Source organism: Lissotriton helveticus, chromosome 5_1 (assembly GCF_964261635.1).
Source record: "Lissotriton helveticus chromosome 5_1, aLisHel1.1, whole genome shotgun sequence".
Classification (NCBI taxonomy): Eukaryota; Metazoa; Chordata; class Amphibia; order Caudata; family Salamandridae; genus Lissotriton; species Lissotriton helveticus.
The window spans coordinates 584886322-584898929 of record NC_136065.1 but is presented as its reverse complement, the minus strand read 5'-3'; the positions used below and the strand labels follow the sequence as shown (position 1 = coordinate 584898929).

Sequence of the window (12608 nt, the reverse complement as noted above, 5' to 3'; positions counted from 1 at the left end):
GCTTAATCCATCACTGTTCTTTAGCCCACTCTGCCACCCCAGTTCAGACATGGCTATATGCAAATCAGTCTGACCCTGTGCCTCATGGGAACAATCCAGCCCGAACTGCCAAGCAATGTCTTCCCTGGACCGGAAACAAGCTTCCGAGGACCGGTTTCTGGCATTCCAGCCGTCTTCAGCCCGGCTTGCTTGAATCCAGTGGCAAAGTGAGCAAGGGACTCACGTCTGAGCATACCCTGCCACACTTATGGCGGCCTAAAGCGGTACAAAAGGGGGTGGTGATGGACGGAGCGTCTGAATCAATCAAACTCTCACACCCAGTCAAAAGATCTGGGTTTAATCCATCACTGTTCTTTAGCCCACTCTGCCACCCCAGTTCAGACATGGCTATATGCAAATCAGTCTGACCCTGTGCCTCATGGGAACAGTCCAGCCCGAACTGCCAAGCAATGTCTTCCCTGGACCGGAAACAAGCTTCCGAGGACCGGTTTCTGGCATTCCAGCCGTCTTCAGCCCGGCTTGCTTGAATCCAGTGGCAAAGTGAGCAAGGGACTCACGTCTGAGCATACCCTGCCACACTTATGGCGGCCAAAAGCGGTACAAAAGGGGGTGGTGATGGACGGAGCGTCTGAATCAATCAAACTCTCACACCCAGTCAAAAGATCTGGGTTTAATCCATCACTGTTCTTTAGCCCACTCTGCCACCCCAGTTCAGACATGGCTATATGCAAATCAGTCTGACCCTGTGCCTCATGGGAACAGTCCAGCCCGAACTGCCAAGCATTGTCTTCACTGGACCGGTAACAAGCTTCCGAGGACCGGTTCCTGGCATTCCAGCCGTCTTCAGCCCGGCTTGCTTGAATCCAGTGGCAAAGTGAGCAAGGGACTCACGTCTGAGCATACCCTGCCACACTTATGGCGGCCAAAAGCGGTACAAAGGGGGTGGTGATGGACGGAGCGTCTGAATCAATCAAACTCTCACACCCAGTCAAAAGATCTGGGTTTAATCCATCACTGTTCTTTAGCCCACTCTGCCACCCCAGTTCAGACATGGCTATATGCAAATCAGTCTGACCCTGTGCCTCATGGGAACAGTCCAGCCCGAACTGCCAAGCAATGTCTTCCCTGGACCGGAAACAAGCTTCCGAGGACCGGTTTCTGGCATTCCAGCGGTCTTCAGCCCGGCTTGCTTGAATCCAGTGGCAAAGTGAGCAAGGGACTCACGTCTGAGCATACCCTGCCACACTTATGGCGGCCAAAAGCGGTACAAAAGGGGGTGGTGATGGACGGAGCGTCTGAATCAATCAAACTCTCACACACAGTCAAAAGATCTGGGTTTAATCCATCACTGTTCTTTAGCCCACTCTGCCACCCCAGTTCAGACATGGCTATATGCAAATCAGTCTGACCCTGTGCCTCATGGGAACAGTCCAGCCCGAACTGCCAAGCAATGTCTTCCCTGGACCGGAAACAAGCTTCCGAGGACCGGTTTCTGGCATTCCAGCCGTCTTCAGCCCGGCTTGCTTGAATCCAGTGGCAAAGTCAGCAAGGGACTCACGTCTGAGCATACCCTGCCACACTTATGGCGGCCAAAAGTGGTACAAAAGGGGGTGGTGATGGACGGAGCATCTGAATCAATCAAACTCTCACACACAGTCAAAAGATCTGGGTTTAATCCATCACTGTTCTTTAGCCCACTCTGCCACCCCAGTTCAGACATGGCTATATGCAAATCAGTCTGACCCTGTGCCTCATGGGAACAGTCCTGCCCGAACTGCCAAGCAATGTCTTCCCTTGACCGGAAACAAGCTTCCGAGGACCGGTTTCTGGCATTCCAGCCGTCTTCAGCCCGGCTTGCTTGAATCCAGTGGCAAAGTGAGCAAGGGACTCACGTCTGAGCATACCCTGCCACACTTATGGCGGCCAAAAGTGGTACAAAAGGGGGTGGTGATGGACGGAGCGTCTGAATCAATCAAACTCTCACACCCAGTCAAAAGATCTGGGTTTAATCCATCACTGTTCTTTAGCCCACTCTGCCACCCCAGTTCAGACATGGCTATATGCAAATCAGTCTGACCCTGTGCCTCATGGGAACAGTCCAGCCCGAACTGCCAAGCATTGTCTTCACTGGACCGGTAACAAGCTTCCGAGGACCGGTTCCTGGCATTCCAGCCGTCTTCAGCCCGGCTTGCTTGAATCCAGTGGCAAAGTGAGCAAGGGACTCACGTCTGAGCATACCCTGCCACACTTATGGCGGCCAAAAGCGGTACAAAAGGGGGTGGTGATGGACGGAGCGTCTGAATCAATCAAACTCTCACACCCAGTCAAAAGATCTGGGTTTAATCCATCACTGTTCTTTAGCCCACTCTGCCACCCCAGTTCAGACATGGCTATATGCAAATCAGTCTGACCCTGTGCCTCATGGGAACAGTCCAGCCCGAACTGCCAAGCAATGTCTTCCCTGGACCGGAAACAAGCTTCCGAGGACCGGTTTCTGGCATTCCAGCCGTCTTCAGCCCGGCTTGCTTGAATCCAGTGGCAAAGTGAGCAAGAGACTCACGTCTGAGCATACCCTGCCACACTTATGGCGGCCAAAAGCGGTACAAAAGGGGGTGGTGATGGACGGAGCATCTGAATCAATCAAACTCTCACACACAGTCAAAAGATCTGGGTTTAATCCATCACTGTTCTTTAGCCCACTCTGCCACCCCAGTTCAGACATGGCTATATGCAAATCAGTCTGACCCTGTGCCTCATGGGAACAGTCCTGCCCGAACTGCCAAGCAATGTCTTCCCTGGACCGGAAACAAGCTTCCGAGGACCGGTTTCTGGCATTCCAGCCGTCTTCAGCCCGGCTTGCTTGAATCCAGTGGCAAAGTGAGCAAGGGACTCACGTCTGAGCATACCCTGCCACACTTATGGCGGCCAAAAGTGGTACAAAAGGGGGTGGTGATGGACGGAGCGTCTGAATCAATCAAACTCTCACACCCAGTCAAAAGATCTGGGTTTAATCCATCACTGTTCTTTAGCCCACTCTGCCACCCCAGTTCAGACATGGCTATATGCAAATCAGTCTGACCCTGGGCCTCATGGGAACAGTCCAGCTCGAACTGCCAAGCAATGTCTTCCCTGGACCGGAAACAAGCTTCCGAGGACCGGTTTCTGGCATTCCAGCCGTCTTCAGCCCGGCTTGCTTGAATCCAGTGGCAAAGTGAGCAAGGGACTCACGTCTGAGCATACCCTGCCACACTTATTGGCGGCCAAAAGCGGTACAAAAGGGGGTGGTGATGGACGGAGCGTCTGAATCAATCAAACTCTCACACCCAGTCAAAAGATCTGGGTTTAATCCATCACTGTTCTTTAGCCCACTCTGCCACCCCAGTTCAGACATGGCTATATGCAAATCAGTCTGACCCTGTGCCTCATGGGAACAGTCCAGCCCGAACTGCCAAGCAATGTCTTCCCTGGACCGGAAACAAGCTTCCGAGGACCGGTTTCTGGCATTCCAGCCGTCTTCAGCCCGGCTTGCTTGAATCCAGTGGCAAAGTGAGCAAGGGACTCACGTCTGAGCATACCCTGCCACACTTATGGCGGCCAAAAGCGGTACAAAGGGGGTGGTGATGGACGGAGCGTCTGAATCAATCAAACTCTCACACCCAGTCAAAAGATCTGGGTTTAATCCATCACTGTTCTTTAGCCCACTCTGCCACCCCAGTTCAGACATGGTTATATGCAAATCAGTCTGACCCTGTGCCTCATGGGAACAGTCCAGCCCGAACTGCCAAGCAATGTCTTCACTGGACCGGAAACAAGCTTCCGAGGACCGTTTTCTGGCATTCCAGCCGTCTTCAGCCCGGCTTGCTTGAATCCAGTGGCAAAGTGAGCAAGGGACTCACGTCTGAGCATACCCTGCCACACTTATGGCGGCCAAAAGCGGTACAAAAGGGGGTGGTGATGGACGGAGATTCTGAATTTATCAAACTCTCACACCCAGTCAAAAGATCTGGGTTTAATCCATCACTGTTCTTTAGCCCACTCTGCCACCCCAGTTCAGACATGGCTATATGCAAATCAGTCTGACCCTGTGCCTCATGGGAACAGTCCAGCCCGAACTGCCAAGCAATGTCTTCCCTGGACCGGAAACAAGCTTCCGAGGACCAGTTTCTGGCATTCCAGCCGTCTTCAGCCCGGCTTGCTTGAATCCAGTGGCAAAGTGAGCAAGGGACTCACGTCTGAGCATACCCTGCCACACTTATGGCGGCCAAAAGTGGTACAAAAGGGGGTGGTGATGGACGGAGCGTCTGAATCAATCAAACTCTCACACCCAGTCAAAAGATCTGGGTTTAATCCATCACTGTTCTTTAGCCCACTCTGCCACCCCAGTTCAGACATGGCTATATGCAAATCAGTCTGACCCTGTGCCTCATGGGAACAGTCCAGCCCGAACTGCCAAGCAATGTCTTCCCTGGACCGGAAACAAGCTTCAGAGGACCGGTTTCTGGCATTCCAGCCGTCTTCAGCCCGGCTTGCTTGAATCCAGTGGCAAAGTGAGCAAGGGACTCACGTCTGAGCATACCCTGCCACACTTATGGCGGCCAAAAGCGGTACAAAAGGGGGTGGTGATGGACGGAGCGTCTGAATCAATCAAACTCTCACACCCAGTCAAAAGATCTGGGCTTAATCCATCACTGTTCTTTAGCCCACTCTGCCACCCCAGTTCAGACATGGCTATATGCAAATCAGTCTGACCCTGTGCCTCATGGGAACAATCCAGCCCGAACTGCCAAGCAATGTCTTCCCTGGACCGGAAACAAGCTTCCGAGGACCGGTTTCTGGCATTCCAGCCGTCTTCAGCCCGGCTTGCTTGAATCCAGTGGCAAAGTGAGCAAGGGACTCACGTCTGAGCATACCCTGCCACACTTATGGCGGCCTAAAGCGGTACAAAAGGGGGTGGTGATGGACGGAGCGTCTGAATCAATCAAACTCTCACACCCAGTCAAAAGATCTGGGTTTAATCCATCACTGTTCTTTAGCCCACTCTGCCACCCCAGTTCAGACATGGCTATATGCAAATCAGTCTGACCCTGTGCCTCATGGGAACAGTCCAGCCCGAACTGCCAAGCAATGTCTTCCCTGGACCGGAAACAAGCTTCCGAGGACCGGTTTCTGGCATTCCAGCCGTCTTCAGCCCGGCTTGCTTGAATCCAGTGGCAAAGTGAGCAAGGGACTCACGTCTGAGCATACCCTGCCACACTTATGGCGGCCAAAAGCGGTACAAAAGGGGGTGGTGATGGACGGAGCGTCTGAATCAATCAAACTCTCACACCCAGTCAAAAGATCTGGGTTTAATCCATCACTGTTCTTTAGCCCACTCTGCCACCCCAGTTCAGACATGGCTATATGCAAATCAGTCTGACCCTGTGCCTCATGGGAACAGTCCAGCCCGAACTGCCAAGCAATGTCTTCCCTGGACTGGAAATAAGCTTCCGAGGACCGGTTTCTGGCATTCCAGCCGTCTTCAGCCCGGCTTGCTTGAATCCAGTGGCAAAGTGAGCAAGGGACTCACGTCTGAGCATACCCTGCCACACTTATGGCGGCCAAAAGTGGTACAAAAGGGGGTGGTGATGGACGGAGCGTCTGAATCAATCAAACTCTCACACCCAGTCAAAAGATCTGGGTTTAATCCATCACTGTTCTTTAGCCCACTCTGCCACCCCAGTTCAGACATGGCTATATGCAAATCAGTCTGACCCTGTGCCTCATGGGAACAGTCCAGCCCGAACTGCCAAGCATTGTCTTCACTGGACCGGTAACAAGCTTCCGAGGACCGGTTCCTGGCATTCCAGCCGTCTTCAGCCCGGCTTGCTTGAATCCAGTGGCAAAGTGAGCAAGGGACTCACGTCTGAGCATACCCTGCCACACTTATGGCGGCCAAAAGCGGTACAAAAGGGGGTGGTGATGGACGGAGCGTCTGAATCAATCAAACTCTCACACCCAGTCAAAAGATCTGGGTTTAATCCATCACTGTTCTTTAGCCCACTCTGCCACCCCAGTTCAGACATGGCTATATGCAAATCAGTCTGACCCTGTGCCTCATGGGAACAGTCCAGCCCGAACTGCCAAGCAATGTCTTCCCTGGACCGGAAACAAGCTTCCGAGGACCGGTTTCTGGCATTCCAGCCGTCTTCAGCCCGGCTTGCTTGAATCCAGTGGCAAAGTGAGCAAGGGACTCACGTCTGAGCATACCCTGCCACACTTATGGCGGCCAAAAGCGGTACAAAAGGGGGTGGTGATGGACGGAGCATCTGAATCAATCAAACTCTCACACACAGTCAAAAGATCTGGGTTTAATCCATCACTGTTCTTTAGCCCACTCTGCCACCCCAGTTCAGACATGGCTATATGCAAATCAGTCTGACCCTGTGCCTCATGGGAACAGTCCTGCCCGAACTGCCAAGCAATGTCTTCCCTGGACCGGAAACAAGCTTCCGAGGACCGGTTTCTGGCATTCCAGCCGTCTTCAGCCCGGCTTGCTTGAATCCAGTGGCAAAGTGAGCAAGGGACTCACGTCTGAGCATACCCTGCCACACTTATGGCGGCCAAAAGTGGTACAAAAGGGGGTGGTGATGGACGGAGCGTCTGAATCAATCAAACTCTCACACCCAGTCAAAAGATCTGGGTTTAATCCATCACTGTTCTTTAGCCCACTCTGCCACCCCAGTTCAGACATGGCTATATGCAAATCAGTCTGACCCTGTGCCTCATGGGAACAGTCCAGCCCGAACTGCCAAGCAATGTCTTCCCTGGACCGGAAACAAGCTTCCGAGGACCGGTTTCTGGCATTCCAGCCGTCTTCAGCCCGGCTTGCTTGAATCCAGTGGCAAAGTGAGCAAGGGACTCACGTCTGAGCATACCCTGCCACACTTATTGGCGGCCAAAAGCGGTACAAAAGGGGGTGGTGATGGACGGAGCGTCTGAATCAATCAAACTCTCACACCCAGTCAAAAGATCTGGGTTTAATCCATCACTGTTCTTTAGCCCACTCTGCCACCCCAGTTCAGACATGGCTATATGCAAATCAGTCTGACCCTGTGCCTCATGGGAACAGTCCAGCCCAAACTGCCAAGCAATGTCTTCCCTGGACCGGAAACAAGCTTCCGAGGACCGGTTTCTGGCATTCCAGCCGTCTTCAGCCCGGCTTGCTTGAATCCAGTGGCAAAGTGAGCAAGGGACTCACGTCTGAGCATACCCTGCCACACTTATGGCGGCCAAAAGCGGTACAAAAGGGGGTGGTGATGGACGGAGCGTCTGAATCAATCAAACTCTCACACCCAGTCAAAAGATCTGGGTTTAATCCATCACTGTTCTTTAGCCCACTCTGCCACCCCAGTTCAGACATGGCTATATGCAAATCAGTCTGACCCTGTGCCTCATGGGAACAGTCCAGCCCGAACTGCCAAGCAATGTCTTCACTGGACCGGAAACAAGCTTCCGAGGACCGTTTTCTGGCATTCCAGCCGTCTTCAGCCCGGCTTGCTTGAATCCAGTGGCAAAGTGAGCAAGGGACTCACGTCTGAGCATACCCTGCCACACTTATGGCGGCCAAAAGCGGTACAAAAGGGGGTGGTGATGGACGGAGATTCTGAATTTATCAAACTCTCACACCCAGTCAAAAGATCTGGGTTTAATCCATCACTGTTCTTTAGCCCACTCTGCCACCCCAGTTCAGACATGGCTATATGCAAATCAGTCTGACCCTGTGCCTCATGGGAACAGTCCAGCCCGAACTGCCAAGCAATGTCTTCCCTGGACCGGAAACAAGCTTCCGAGGACCAGTTTCTGGCATTCCAGCCGTCTTCAGCCCGGCTTGCTTGAATCCAGTGGCAAAGTGAGCAAGGGACTCACGTCTGAGCATACCCTGCCACACTTATGGCGGCCAAAAGCGGTACAAAAGGGGGTGGTGATGGACGGAGCGTCTGAATCAATCAAACTCTCACACCCAGTCAAAAGATCTGGGTTTAATCCATCACTGTTCTTTAGCCCACTCTGCCACCCCAGTTCAGACATGGCTATATGCAAATCAGTCTGACCCTGTGCCTCATGGGAACAGTCCAGCCCGAACTGCCAAGCAATGTCTTCCCTGGACCGGAAACAAGCTTCAGAGGACCGGTTTCTGGCATTCCAGCCGTCTTCAGCCCGGCTTGCTTGAATCCAGTGGCAAAGTGAGCAAGGGACTCACGTCTGAGCATACCCTGCCACACTTATGGCGGCCAAAAGCGGTACAAAAGGGGGTGGTGATGGACGGAGCGTCTGAATCAATCAAACTCTCACTGCCAGTCAAAAGATCTGGGTTTAATCCATCACTGTTCTTTAGCCCACTCTGCCACCCCAGTTCAGACATGGCTATATGCAAATCAGTCTGACCCTGTGCCTCATGGGAACAGTCCTGCCCGAACTGCCAAGCAATGTCTTCCCTGGACCGGAAACAAGCTTCCGAGGACCGGTTTCTGGCATTCCAGCCGTCTTCAGCCCGGCTTGCTTGAATCCAGTGGCAAAGTGAGCAAGGGACTCACGTCTGAGCATACCCTGCCACACTTATGGCGGCCAAAAGTGGTACAAAAGGGGGTGGTGATGGACGGAGCGTCTGAATCAATCAAACTCTCACACCCAGTCAAAAGATCTGGGTTTAATCCATCACTGTTCTTTAGCCCACTCTGCCACCCCAGTTCAGACATGGCTATATGCAAATCAGTCTGACCCTGTGCCTCATGGGAACAGTCCAGCCCAAACTGCCAAGCAATGTCTTCCCTGGACCGGAAACAAGCTTCCGAGGACCGGTTTCTGGCATTCCAGCCGTCTTCAGCCCGGCTTGCTTGAATCCAGTGGCAAAGTGAGCAAGGGACTCACGTCTGAGCATACCCTGCCACACTTATGGCGGCCAAAAGCGGTACAAAAGGGGGTGGTGATGGACGGAGCGTCTGAATCAATCAAACTCTCACACCCAGTCAAAAGATCTGGGTTTAATCCATCACTGTTCTTTAGCCCACTCTGCCACCCCAGTTCAGACATGGCTATATGCAAATCAGTCTGACCCTGTGCCTCATGGGAACAGTCCAGCCCGAACTGCCAAGCAATGTCTTCACTGGACCGGAAACAAGCTTCCGAGGACCGTTTTCTGGCATTCCAGCCGTCTTCAGCCCGGCTTGCTTGAATCCAGTGGCAAAGTGAGCAAGGGACTCACGTCTGAGCATACCCTGCCACACTTATGGCGGCCAAAAGCGGTACAAAAGGGGGTGGTGATGGACGGAGATTCTGAATTTATCAAACTCTCACACCCAGTCAAAAGATCTGGGTTTAATCCATCACTGTTCTTTAGCCCACTCTGCCACCCCAGTTCAGACATGGCTATATGCAAATCAGTCTGACCCTGTGCCTCATGGGAACAGTCCAGCCCGAACTGCCAAGCAATGTCTTCCCTGGACCGGAAACAAGCTTCCGAGGACCAGTTTCTGGCATTCCAGCCGTCTTCAGCCCGGCTTGCTTGAATCCAGTGGCAAAGTGAGCAAGGGACTCACGTCTGAGCATACCCTGCCACACTTATGGCGGCCAAAAGCGGTACAAAAGGGGGTGGTGATGGACGGAGCGTCTGAATCAATCAAACTCTCACACCCAGTCAAAAGATCTGGGTTTAATCCATCACTGTTCTTTAGCCCACTCTGCCACCCCAGTTCAGACATGGCTATATGCAAATCAGTCTGACCCTGTGCCTCATGGGAACAGTCCAGCCCGAACTGCCAAGCAATGTCTTCCCTGGACCGGAAACAAGCTTCAGAGGACCGGTTTCTGGCATTCCAGCCGTCTTCAGCCCGGCTTGCTTGAATCCAGTGGCAAAGTGAGCAAGGGACTCACGTCTGAGCATACCCTGCCACACTTATGGCGGCCAAAAGCGGTACAAAAGGGGGTGGTGATGGACGGAGCGTCTGAATCAATCAAACTCTCACACCCAGTCAAAAGATCTGGGCTTAATCCATCACTGTTCTTTAGCCCACTCTGCCACCCCAGTTCAGACATGGCTATATGCAAATCAGTCTGACCCTGTGCCTCATGGGAACAATCCAGCCCGAACTGCCAAGCAATGTCTTCCCTGGACCGGAAACAAGCTTCCGAGGACCGGTTTCTGGCATTCCAGCCGTCTTCAGCCCGGCTTGCTTGAATCCAGTGGCAAAGTGAGCAAGGGACTCACGTCTGAGCATTCCCTGCCACACTTATGGCGGCCTAAAGCGGTACAAAAGGGGGTGGTGATGGACGGAGCGTCTGAATCAATCAAACTCTCACACCCAGTCAAAAGATCTGGGTTTAATCCATCACTGTTCTTTAGCCCACTCTGCCACCCCAGTTCAGACATGGCTATATGCAAATCAGTCTGACCCTGTGCCTCATGGGAACAGTCCAGCCCGAACTGCCAAGCAATGTCTTCCCTGGACCGGAAACAAGCTTCCGAGGACCGGTTTCTGGCATTCCAGCCGTCTTCAGCCCGGCTTGCTTGAATCCAGTGGCAAAGTGAGCAAGGGACTCACGTCTGAGCATACCCTGCCACACTTATGGCGGCCAAAAGCGGTACAAAAGGGGGTGGTGATGGACGGAGCGTCTGAATCAATCAAACTCTCACACCCAGTCAAAAGATCTGGGTTTAATCCATCACTGTTCTTTAGCCCACTCTGCCACCCCAGTTCAGACATGGCTATATGCAAATCAGTCTGACCCTGTGCCTCATGGGAACAGTCCAGCCCGAACTGCCAAGCAATGTCTTCCCTGGACTGGAAACAAGCTTCCGAGGACCGGTTTCTGGCATTCCAGCCGTCTTCAGCCCGGCTTGCTTGAATCCAGTGGCAAAGTGAGCAAGGGACTCACGTCTGAGCATACCCTGCCACACTTATGGCGGCCAAAAGCGGTACAAAAGGGGGTGGTGATGGACGGAGCGTCTGAATCAATCAAACTCTCACTGCCAGTCAAAAGATCTGGGTTTAATCCATCACTGTTCTTTAGCCCACTCTGCCACCCCAGTTCAGACATGGCTATATGCAAATCAGTCTGACCCTGTGCCTCATGGGAACAGTCCAGCCCGAACTGCCAAGCAATGTCTTCCCTGGACCGGAAACAAGCTTCCGAGGACCGGTTTCTGGCATTCCAGCCGTCTTCAGCCCGGCTTGCTTGAATCCAGTGGCAAAGTGAGCAAGGGACTCACGTCTGAGCATACCCTGCCACACTTATGGCGGCCAAAAGCGGTACAAAAGTGAAAAAAACGATGGATTTAGGCCCAGATCCTTGTACTGGGGTGAATGTATGACATTGTTCTACATTCTGTCCATCAACTGTGTTTTTTGTAATTTTCACCCCGAGTGGGCTGGGTATGCTCAGACGTGAGTCCCAGGCTCTCCACACCACTGGAGTCAAGCTATCCAGGCTGAATGAAGGCTGATAGCCAGAAACCGGTCCTTGGATGCTTGATTCCGGTCTGGGAAAGACATGGCTTGGTAGTTCGGACTGGACTTTTCCCATGAGGCAAAGGGTCAGAGCTGATTTGCATATAGCCAGTGTCTAACCCAAGGTGGTGTGGAGTGAAAAAAACGATGGATTTAGGCCCAGATCCTTGTACTGGGGTGAATGTATGACATTGTTCTACATTCTGTCCATCAACTGTGTTTTTTGTAATTTTTACCCCGAGTGGGCTGGGTATGCTCAGACGTGAGTCCCAGGCTCTCCACACCACTGGAGTCAAGCTATCCAGGCTGAATGAAGGCTGATAGCCAGAAACCGGTCCTTGGATGCTTGATTCCGGTCTGGGAAAGACATGGCTTGGTAGTTCGGACTGGACTTTTCCCATGAGGCAAAGGGTCAGAGCTGATTTGCATATAGCCAGTGTCTAACCCAGGGTGGTGTGGAGTGAAAAAAACGATGGATTTAGGCCCAGATCCTTGTACTGGGGTGAATGTATGACATTGTTCTACATTCTGTCCATCAACTGTGTTTTTTGTAATTTTCACCCCGAGTGGGCTGGGTATGCTCAGACGTGAGTCCCAGGCTCTCCACACCACTGGAGTCAAGCTATCCAGGCTGAATGAAGGCTGATAGCCAGAAACCGGTCCTTGGATGCTTGATTCCGGTCTGGGAAAGACATGGCTTGGTAGTTCGGACTGGACTTTTCCCATGAGGCAAAGGGTCAGAGCTGATTTGCATATAGCCAGTGTCTAACCCAGGGTGGTGTGGAGTGAAAAAAACGATGGATTTAGGCCCAGATCCTTGTACTGGGGTGAATGTATGACATTGTTCTACATTCTGTCGATCAACTGTGTTTTTTGTAATTTCCACCCCGAGTGGGCTGGGTATGCTCAGACGTGAGTCCCAGGCTCTCCACACCACTGGAGTTAAGCTATCCAGGCTGAATAAAGGCTGATAGCCAGAAACCGGTCCTTGGATGCTTGATTCCGGTCTGGGAAAGACATGGCTTGGTAGTTCGGACTGGACTTTTCCCATGAGGCAAAGGGTCAGAGCTGATTTGCATATAGCCAGTGTCTAACCCAGGGTGGTGTGGAGTGAAAAAAACGATG

The 12608-nt window shown here is 52.5% G+C and overlaps 1 protein-coding gene across 1 annotated transcript in view; it reads left to right on the top strand.

Moving 5' to 3' along the window:
* The window catches only part of LOC144752518 (uncharacterized), a 463484-nt gene that overhangs the window by 78425 nt on the left and 372451 nt on the right, over positions 1-12608 (top strand). The window lies entirely within an intron of this gene.